Here is a 10389-nt window from a genome sequence, read left to right on the forward strand (position 1 = left end):
GAAGAACACAGCAAGCCAGGCAGCATCTGGAGGAAAGCAGAAGTCAACGTTTCAGGTATTATCCTTCTTCAGTCCTGAACAGGGACTGGACTGGCAGCTGAACATCTCAGCACTTAGATGTTTCAGGTGTGATAGAAGGACATGTAAAAAGAAGTGGGTGAGTTGCATTACTGGTAAAGGACTATCTCACAGCTATACTGAGGGAGGATACGTCAGATGACTGCTACAGTGAGGCAATATGGGTAGAACTCAGGAATAGGAAAGGTGAAATCACAGTGCTGGGGGTATGCTACAGGCATCCCAACAGCCAGCAGGTGATAGAGAAAAGATGATGACAGATTTTGGAAAGATGTAAAAACAGCAGGGTTGTTGTGGTGAGTGATCTGAACTTCCCCTAACTTGATTAGGGCTCACTTTGTGCAAGGGGCTCGGACGGTGCAGAATTTCTAAAGACCATTCAAGAGGGCTTCTTGACCCAGCATGTAAACAATCCCATCAGGGAAGGGGTTATACTGGACCTGGCTTTCAGAAATGAACCCAGCCAGGTTAGTGGAGTTTCAGTAGGGAGCATTTTGGGAGTGGTTTCCTTAAAACTCACAACATTAAGATACACATGCAGAGGGATAACAATAGTCCTCGGGTGAAGGTGTTAAATTGGAAGGCGAACTACAACAATATTAGGCAGAAACTGGAGAATTTTGATTGGAGGCGGCTGTTTGAGGATAAATCCACATCAGATGTGTGGGAGTATTTGAAAAGGCAGGAGATAAGTGTTCAGGAGCGACATGTTCCAGCGATAATGATAGATAGGTATGGCAAGTTACTCGAACCTTCGATGACCAGGGATGTTATGACCTTGGTCAAAAGGAAGCATATGCAGGGACTCGGAGGATGGGAACAGACAAAGCCCTTAAAGTATACAAGAAAAGTAGGAAAGAATTTAAACAAGGATTTAGAAGAGGTCATGAAAAGTCTTGAGCAAACAGGATTAAGGAGGATCTCAAGGCTTTTTATACATACATAAGAAGCAAGAGGGTAGCCAGGAAAGCATTAGCCCACTCAAGGACAAAGAATGGAATCTATGTGCGGAGCCAGAAGAGGTAGGGGAGGTCCTAAACAAATACTTTGTGTCTGTATTCACCAAAGAGAAGGAGTTGGGGGAGGATAATCTCAGGGAAGGGAGTGTTGAATTTCTAAGCCAAGTTGCTATTAAAAAGGAAGAGGGTTATGCGTCTTAAAATGTATTACGGTAGATAAGTGCCCAAGTACTGATGGGATCCATCCCACAATACTGAGGGAGGCATGAAAACAAATTTCTGAAACATTGAGAGACATCTCCGTATCCTCTTTGGCCACAGGTGAGGTGCCACAGGACTGGGGAATAGCTAAATGTTGTCACATTGTTTATGAAGGATAGCAGGGATAGTCCAGCAAATTACAGGCCTGTGAGCTACTTCACATTTTCCCACATTATACCCCACTGAAAAATTTTTTGCCCACTTACCCAGCTTATCAAAATCCCCACAAACTGTTTGTATCCATCTCACAATCGACATTTCCACCTATTTTAGTGTAGTGCTTTGATAAACAAACAAGAGGAAAGAAAACAATACTAAGATCTAAGTGGTCAAAATCGTTCACCAGATAGGACAACGCAAATTAATAGCAGCAATTTGAACGTAAAGGGATACTCAAAGTCCAACTCTAACATTGAGTACTCACCATATTCCCTTGTTTTGTTTTCCAAATAGCGCTATTATTTTCATACTGTTTATTGATTTCCAATATTGCACTGCTCAGCTACAACTTCCAGTTTCCCCTCCTAATCCTTGTTATTTAAACTCAGAAGTGACACAGATAACAGCTCTGACCAGTATATCAAGCACTTTGAAGTAGTGGGTAGGTTAATCTAATCTTACTCCTCAAAGCCAGTGTTATCATCAACTGTTCCCAGGAACATGGCAGGATGCAAAATAATGACCGAAAGACCTTCAGCCCCAAATTAGAAAAGCAACATCTACTGCACCATCCCATGGTCTCACCATATGCCATTCCTGAAAATTTCCATTGTAAGCCCACTCCCTCTGAGCTAAACTGAAACAGTTCACATCGACTTCTTTCCAGACCATTACAGACACCAGAGCTCATCAGTCAAGGCTAAATTGGGATCAGCCCTTTAAGGACTGAAAGACCAATGCCTAACTTGCTGCATCGGAGCGACTCCAGAAGTTGCAGGTTAGAAATTGTTCTATCCCCCATTTAATTCAGCAAATTGGTTTAAAGTCCAAGATCTCTCATTGAAGGTTCTTGTAGAAATCTAGTTCAGAAAACAGAGGTAAATCAGAAGGACTTTGCAATCCTCAATTTTAAGGCTGGAAATGTATGGGTTTTTTTGCTGACAGGTGCCATTATACATGGGACACACCAACCAAACCTCCCCCACCCCACACCTCCATCCTCACCACCCTCCACCACACTGCAAACAGGAAATGGTGGGGTGGGGGTGAGAGCAGGGCATCGTGCAGCGTGGGCTGCAAGTAGGGTCAAAGACCGGAGGGGTCAGAGGCAAGGGCAGTGTGATGTTTTGCAGTGGCCACACCCCTGAATGTCCCTAGATAGGGCCAGATTGAGCAATCGCTCCCACACCCCAAACTGTTTACCATTTGGGCACGCTGTCGCTGTTCTTGTTCAGCGGGAATGGAATTACTCATAGCAATGGAGTGCAGTGGTCAGCACTGAACCACGTAAGATCCTCAATTGACAGTGGGCCAGCGGCAAAATCTGGGCCTTCCTACCAACTCTGCAATTCCTGTTGAAGGTGGCAGGTATCTCTCCCATGCCATCGCACCAGATTCTCTCCCCTTTCTGCCACCTTCCCCACCACATCTTAGATGGACAGGATTCTGCCTTGAGATTTTAATCATTTGTCACATGTTCAGACTCACATCAGGTCCCAGTCCAGCTGATTCTCCTTGATATCTTCCATTAGCTTTGTTATCCTTCTTCAAAAATGTGGCTGAAACCTATTATCATCCTCCAAGACAAGAACCTTCTGCAGCCTCCATCAATGACCTGTGTGATAGGGACAGAACATTTAAAACCGTTCTGTGGCACAGACTAGGCCTGTATCCCTCATGTATGGAGGACTAAGAACACACTGAGTTGAAGTGTTTAAGAGATTTATTTCATTTGCGTCCATAGAGATCAATTATTTCCTTTGGCGAGAGAGTTTAAAACAATGAGCATAATCTGAAAATTAATGCTAGGCTACCCAGCAATGAAATCAGGAAGTGTTATTTTACACTAAAAGTTGTGGAAATCTGGAACTTTCTCACAGAAAGCTACTGATGCTGAGGGTCAATTGAAAAATTCAAAATTACGACTGACAGATTTTTGCTTGACAACAGTATTAAGGACTATAGAACCAAGGTGGATGAATAAAAACTTATTTATTTAGTTAGTTAGTGCATGGTCACAGAATTAAGCAGTAGCCTTTGTCAGTGGCTAGGCAATTCTTTCAACATAGCTTCCAGTTTAGTCAGTGGATACTCCTGAACAAAGAGAGTTTGGATAGACCACGGCTGCACCCTTGTGACTCCATTGATGTTGGACAGCTGCTCAGAGGTCTTGGCTTAAAAGTGTCCACTGTCGTCCTGCAGATTAAAGCCAGGTGAGCAAACAACTGGGTCCATGATGGGGGAGAGTGTGAGTGAAGGCACACTGCAGGTGGGTGAAGGAGGTCATTGAATAAGGGCAGGTATGGGTTGGAATAGACATAGCTATCCATTCGAAATCACCTGCCTGTTAGAAGAGAGGAGCGGGATTGCTCAGGTGGGAGCTAGGGATATGGGTGTGCGGGCGCGTGTGCATGTACTTGTGTGTACGTGTACGTGTGTGTACTGGATTTGCATATTGATTGGTTTCGTGATGGGCAGATTATTAACATGCAGTACTCTGCAGTTAAGTATGTGATGGCAAGGGCAAAAGGCCTTAGGTTTAAGTAACAAGTAAGTTGAGATGCAAATCAGCTGTAAACTGATCAGCATATTTACTAAGGCAAGAACATTTCAATCTGGAAAGTGCTCAATGCTTAATTTCTAAATTAAACAACTGAAGTAGTATCTGTCAACTGTAAAGTGGTGAGACCACAGATGTATATGCGATCCTTTTCCACAGCAGCAATTCACCTTTGTACAGATCAAATTTAAAACTCCAACTAAACATTCCTGTGAGTTATAAGCAGTTGCTTGATATCTGCATAGGTGACACTATCTTCTTTGTTAAACAGCATGTGGTTTCCACCACAAATTCCCTCTGACATCTATACCTGAGATCAATGGTGATTTGTCTAGGTGCCAAAATGTGAAATGTAATATTGACAGTCCATTAATTTTGAAAGTGTGTGACAATGGGTACTTTGTCCAACACTGTCAAACGAGACAGCATTGTATACTAGACATTGGAAAATAATTGCCGATTGCTCACATCTGGTGATGTATAACATGTCATGTTTTGTCAACTGAATACATTGTACAGCAGGCAAGTTATTGAAGTTATTATAACTGAGGAGCTATTATCTGAGATCACAAGCGTCATTGCTGGGGTAACTAATAAATCTATACAACATTTCATGATAAATACACAGACGTAAGATCGCAAACAAAAAATGGTTTTATTCACAGGTGCAGAGATGATAACTCATTTGGTTTTGCCTTTTATCTAGTTGCTGCACTGTGCTAGTATTAAAAATGAATACACGTTAGATAATAGCTCAGAAATTCAGATTGCAATTGAAAATAAAAATGGAAAACCTACAGATGCTGTAAATCAGGAACAAAAACAGAAGTTGCTGGTAAAGCTCAGCAAGTCTGGCAACAATGAAGAAAAAAAAATCAGAGTTAACGTTTTCGGTCTGGTGATCCTTCCTCAGAACTGATGGTAGCTGGGATATAATCCATTTAATTGCAGAAAATAGGGAGGGGGATGGGGTAGGGAGTAAACGATAGGATAAAGGATAGAGCCCGAAGAGACAGAAGAGCAGTTGGATAGACAAAGGAGTTGATAACAATCTGACTAGGAGGGTGCTTAGCTGCTCACAATGTGGTCTCCTCGACATTGGGGAAAATGAAGCGTAGACTGGGTGACTGCTTCGCAGAACATCTACATACTGCTCGCAAAAAAAAGACCCTGAGCTTCCAGTTGCCTGCAACTTTAACATACCACCCTGTTTCCTGGCCAACGTCGCTGTCTCTGGCTTGCTGCAGTGTTCCAGTGAAGCTGAACGCAAGCTGGAAGATCAACACCTCATTTTCCGCTTGGAGACCCTGCAGTCCTCCAAACTCAATATCGTGTTCAATAATTTTAGGGCCTTAACTTTCCCATGTCCTAGCCTCCTAGCCTCCTGCACCATGCACCATGCCTTGTTTAGAGGAGGGGTCACTGGACCTGAAACGTTAACTCTGATTCTTTTTTCCTTCAGAGATGCTGCCAGATCTGCTGAGCTTTTCCAGCAACTTCTGTTTATGTTGTAATTGAAAACATTGGTATGCATGTGGCCAGTTCATAACATAGCTAACAACTGCAAGCTAAACAAGTGAACATGCAAGACTGATGTTCATTTTCTCTTAAGCCAAAAAGATTCCAGGATAATTCACAAATAGGAGGTCCAGGAAGCACTCCTAAACGGAGTGACAGATTGTACAGGGCTGTTGAATCATCCATCGATTGATGGGGTTTATAAGGACTTAACTCTTGCAATGCACATGACAGCTGTCAAGTTGCAATCTGTCACACCGGAAGCAAGATTATTATTCAAAAGATTGGGAAGAAAATGGAGAAATTTGCTGAAGACAAAACACGTTAAATCGACTGATACCTCCATGCCATCTCTAATAGCGATGGGGAGCTCTACTGCTCTGGTTATTCTGGTAGAGTCAGGTACAAAATGATCTGCTCTATATCCGGGATAATCCAGCATAAAAAGAACTGGTTGGCAGATTTGAGGCATGGTGCATCCCTTTGACCATTTGCACAAAGTTATTCACAAGAACAATGCTCCCTTTCACAGAAATTTCCTTCTGATGCGAGCAGGAGTAAGACAGACATTCTGATCTGTAATTTCAGCTGCCATCTGAGGCAGAGTGGGCCTGGTTGAGGACCCAGGCCTCAATGCTAGCATCTCTCCACTATTACTTCCTTAGAAAACGTACAAGGCTGCCATGGGGAAATGCTAATCTTTGATCATTCCAATTACTTCCAGGAAGAATCGTGGACCTGTGCATGGGAACATCCACATGGGGGTAGAGCCTAAATAAGGATCCTCCTTTGTGGGCGAATCATACTTGTGAATCAAGGAATCAATGGAGTGATGGATTCTAAGGGAGTAATATCAGAGAGATGCTGGCAGAGGATTAGGCCTGGGTGCACTATCAGGTTCACTCTGTCTTAGCTGGCAGCACAGGATGCAGATTAAACTATCTATTTTACTTATGCATGCATCAAAAGGAAGCTTCCATAAACAGGTCCATTCCTCTTCTGTATAACTTAATGCAAATATGAAAGGGAAGCACCATGCCTCAAATCGATCAACTGTTTCTTTCTATGGTGGGTTACCCAGGATATACAACATATCATTGTGGGACTGAATCTACCAGAATAACCAGAGCAGTACAGCTCCACATCTCCATCAGAGATGGCACAAGAGGCATAAGGAAGGAGAGGGGCAAAACTTTTTTATGGAAAACATTCAAAATAAAAATTAAGCAAGGATTTAATTTCTGAAATTATGGTTCTATGTAAGATGTGCCAATATAACAGCAAAAATCAGTAAGAAAAAGTAAGCTGTCTGGTGACATCTGGAGAGAAACAGAGTTAATGATTCAAGCGATGACCTTTCATCAACACTAAAGAAAAACAGAAAGTGAGGAGATTTTACACTCAAAATCTCATTTCTCTTCTGCTCTGTTGAAAGGTCTTTAATCTGAAATACTAACTCTGTTTTTCTCCCCTCAGATGCTGCCCAATCTGTTTAACATTTCCGGCCTTGTTTTAATTGTAATTTAAATTTCCAGTATCTGCAGTGTTTTGCTCCCATGTTCACATCTAAGACATCCGTTTGCATTTACCTCAAGAGATGGAACATTCTCAGAGTTCTCATGAAATCTTTGGAGAGGGACAAACATACTTCAACAACACACCTACAAACACTTGTGATCATGTGAACGAGTACTTTAGGATCAATCTTCTTACCTCTTTCCAGATATAATAATGACTCAGGAAGCAGCCTCTCTCTCCCCGTGTCAGTATTCTTCCTGAGTAAAGGTCATGATATCCTGGCAACATTTCAATGTTAAGAGCTTTCAGATGGCTTGTGTTGAGGGCTCTGTCAATACAAAACATCTGTCACATTATTATGCCCTATTTCTGAGTTGGAGGCGGGTTAAAAACTATTGTGGAATAACCCATCCATGATATGAAATAACCTGGAATGACTACTGAGCCTGCAGTTTTTTCCTGTCATTAACCAGTTCCAACCTTATGTTGCCATTGGGTTTGAGGCATGTGGATCACTATTTAAAAACCTTGTCCTGAGCTTATAGCATTGTTGATTCATTGCAGCATAAACCCTGCTTGTTCAGTTTGGAGTCATCTGGTTCATGCTCTGCTAGAGCCAGTATCATCTCTCCCATCTCAGACCAGAGGATGAGACACAGTGGAGCCTCTGGGCCCCAATGTGAGGACCACTTTGTTTGTTGATACATGTTAATGATCTAGGCTTGTGCACAGAGTACAATGAAGCAAAACCTGCAATTTCTGAGACCTGAGAGGAGGGTAATGATCAACATCAAGCGAACACAGACAGGGTAGTGGAATGAGTGGACACGCGAGATGAAATTTAATGTAGAGAAGTACAATGTCTTGGGAGAAAAACAGAGGAGAAGCAAGACAAAACAAAAGTCACGGCTCAAAAAGGTATGCAGAAGCAACAGGTTAATTGTGAATAGATCACTGAAGACAGGACAGGTTTGAAAATCAGTTGAAGTATGCAGGTCCTGGGCTAAGTAAAGGTATAGGAGCACCAATGGCAGATGTTCCAGAAAATTAGAATGTTATGCAGATTGACATTCAAGCCCTTCTTTCGCCAAGGCAAGAAGGGAGCTCCACTTTTCTGACAGGATAGTCTGCTCGGGGCTCCTTCAGAAATGCAGAGCCATACATCCATTCTAACAGTTCTCTCGTGTTGTGATTGTAATGAGGTCAGCCAGCTGGACCTCACAGAATATGAGTTCTCTGACTGGAGCTGTTGACTTCGTCCAATTAGGGAGGAATGGCTGACAGATATGAACAGGAGTGTTAGAGGTTCTGATACTCTGAAGAGGCAGTGCTCAAGTCAAGGACTAGATTGTAGACTTGATCGCCGAGCTGGTGTGTTCGAAGGTAGATGTTTCATCACCCCGCTCGGTAACATCGTCAGTGGGCCTCCGGTGAAGCATTGGCATTCCTGTCCTACTTGTTATTTATATGCCTCAGAGTTAGACTAACGTATTTAATAGTATAACATTTCCTGAGTAACTATTTAAGTTCTTCAAACCCTTAATTCTCCGAATTAAATGCATAGTTTCAGAGGATTCCAGGAGTTGGGGAATTGCTCAACATAATCTTCAACTTCTTAGACAATTCCTGGGAATTTCACAGGGTCCCCATGTGAAACTCCCATCTACACAGGGAACAACAATTGTCTTACCATCGGAAAATTCAGAGCAAGGAATTATGATGAACCTGTATGAAACAACACTTCAGCCTCGAGAGAAGAGTTGTGTCTAGTTCTGGGCACTGCACTTTAAAAAAGATGTGAAGGCATTAGAAAGAGCACTGTGTGTGTGTGTGCGTGTGTGCATGTGTATGTGTGTGTGTGTGTGTGTGTGTCTGTGTGCGTGCACGTGTGCAGTGAGTGTGTTGGGGGGGAGGGGAAGTGGGGAGGGGGTGGAGAATCAGCAAAATGGTTCCAGGAATGAAGAATATCAGTGGGGTGGATAGAGTGGAGAAACTGAGGTTGTCCTTCTTGAGAGAATTAAGAGGAGATTTGACAGAGGTATTCAAAATCATGAGGGGGGCTGGGTAGACTAGATGGAGAGAAACATAAATGGAGATACGGTTCCCATTGGTTGAAGGGTCAAGACCAGAGGACTCTGGTATTAAAAGATTGACAAAAGAAACAATGGCGATATGAGGAAGGGTCACCGGACCCGAAACGATAACTGTCTTTTTTTACTTCAGAGTGCTGCCAGATCCGCCAAGCTTTTGCAGCAACTTTGTTTTTGTTTGTGACATGAGGAAGTGTTTTAACACAGTGGTTAGGGTCAGCAATACATTGCCTGACAATGGGGATTCAATCTTTGTTCTCAAAAGAAAAACAAATGAACAAGTGTCTCGGGAAAGAAAAATTTACAGACAGAGGGCATTCTATGATATATTGGTAGGGAGTGGGATGAGATGAGTTGCTCCTGCAGAGAGCTAGCATGGACCCGATGGCCTCCTTCTCTGTTTTAACTCTCGTATGATCATTCCAACGGCATTCTTCTCTGGTCACAACCTGCTTTTTAATTCCTGGTCAGAACTTTCCTGTTTTACCTCACTCGGAGATAGTAAGAACTGCCGATACTGGAGTCAGAGATAACACAGTGTGGAGCTGGAGGGACACAGCAGGCCAGGCAGCATCAGAAAAGCAGGAAAGTTGACGTTTCGGGTCGGGACCCTTCTTCAGAAATTTGTGTTAGTCCTGTTTTCCATGACCCTGTGCTGGGATTGAAATTAATGGGGAAATAAAAGATGAAGAATTACTACTGATTATTTTTTTGTTACGTACCATTGCAGAGATTTAGGGCAGAATTGTCCAGGCTCCATGGTGACAGGTACTGAGGGGGTGGGGAAGGCAGTTGAAAACCTCCAACGGTTGCTCCCCGAGCGGTTGACCTTCCTCAAAACGACTTTGCCCGGAGTCGGGTGCTGCAGGAACACGCGACTTGCTCCAGAGCTGGAGAGGGGTGTGGGGGGGTGGAGGGGGAGGCGAGGGAGGCAAATGAGCCCCCCCGCACTCCGAGTGAGTGGACACTTCTCTCCCGGCTCTGCAAAACGTCCCGCTTCTTGCACGTGACGGCCCCTGCGGTTCTGGGAACCGCCGATTCTACGGGGTCGACATCCATCTGGTAACGAGGGCCGAGCATATTATGACCTGGCAGCACGTGGAGAGTGGGGGCGCGCACCCCAATGTCCACGGGGTGGGGTGGGAATCAGGACCAGGCATGTGCCCCACAGGGTCATCCATCCCAACCCGAAGTCTCCCCCCACCCCGACAACCCAACCCCCACTCCCTAACCCCCTCCCCCAACC

General features: G+C 43.8%; 1 long non-coding RNA gene across 1 annotated transcript in view; it reads right to left on the minus strand.

The window, feature by feature from the left end:
• Window positions 1-7318, minus strand: part of LOC125484184 — a 36486-nt gene extending 29168 nt beyond the window's left edge. Inside the window, exons 1-2 of the long non-coding RNA XR_007263022.1 lie at window positions 7249-7318; window positions 2946-3072 (exon numbers count right to left, since the gene is read on the minus strand). This is a non-coding gene — a long non-coding RNA (uncharacterized LOC125484184). The remainder of the gene's footprint in view (window positions 1-2945; window positions 3073-7248) is intronic.
• Between the last annotated feature and the right edge of the window lie 3071 nt (window positions 7319-10389).

The sequence above is a fragment of the Rhincodon typus genome, chromosome 10, assembly GCF_021869965.1.
Source record: "Rhincodon typus isolate 14 chromosome 10, sRhiTyp1.1, whole genome shotgun sequence".
Classification (NCBI taxonomy): Eukaryota; Metazoa; Chordata; class Chondrichthyes; order Orectolobiformes; family Rhincodontidae; genus Rhincodon; species Rhincodon typus.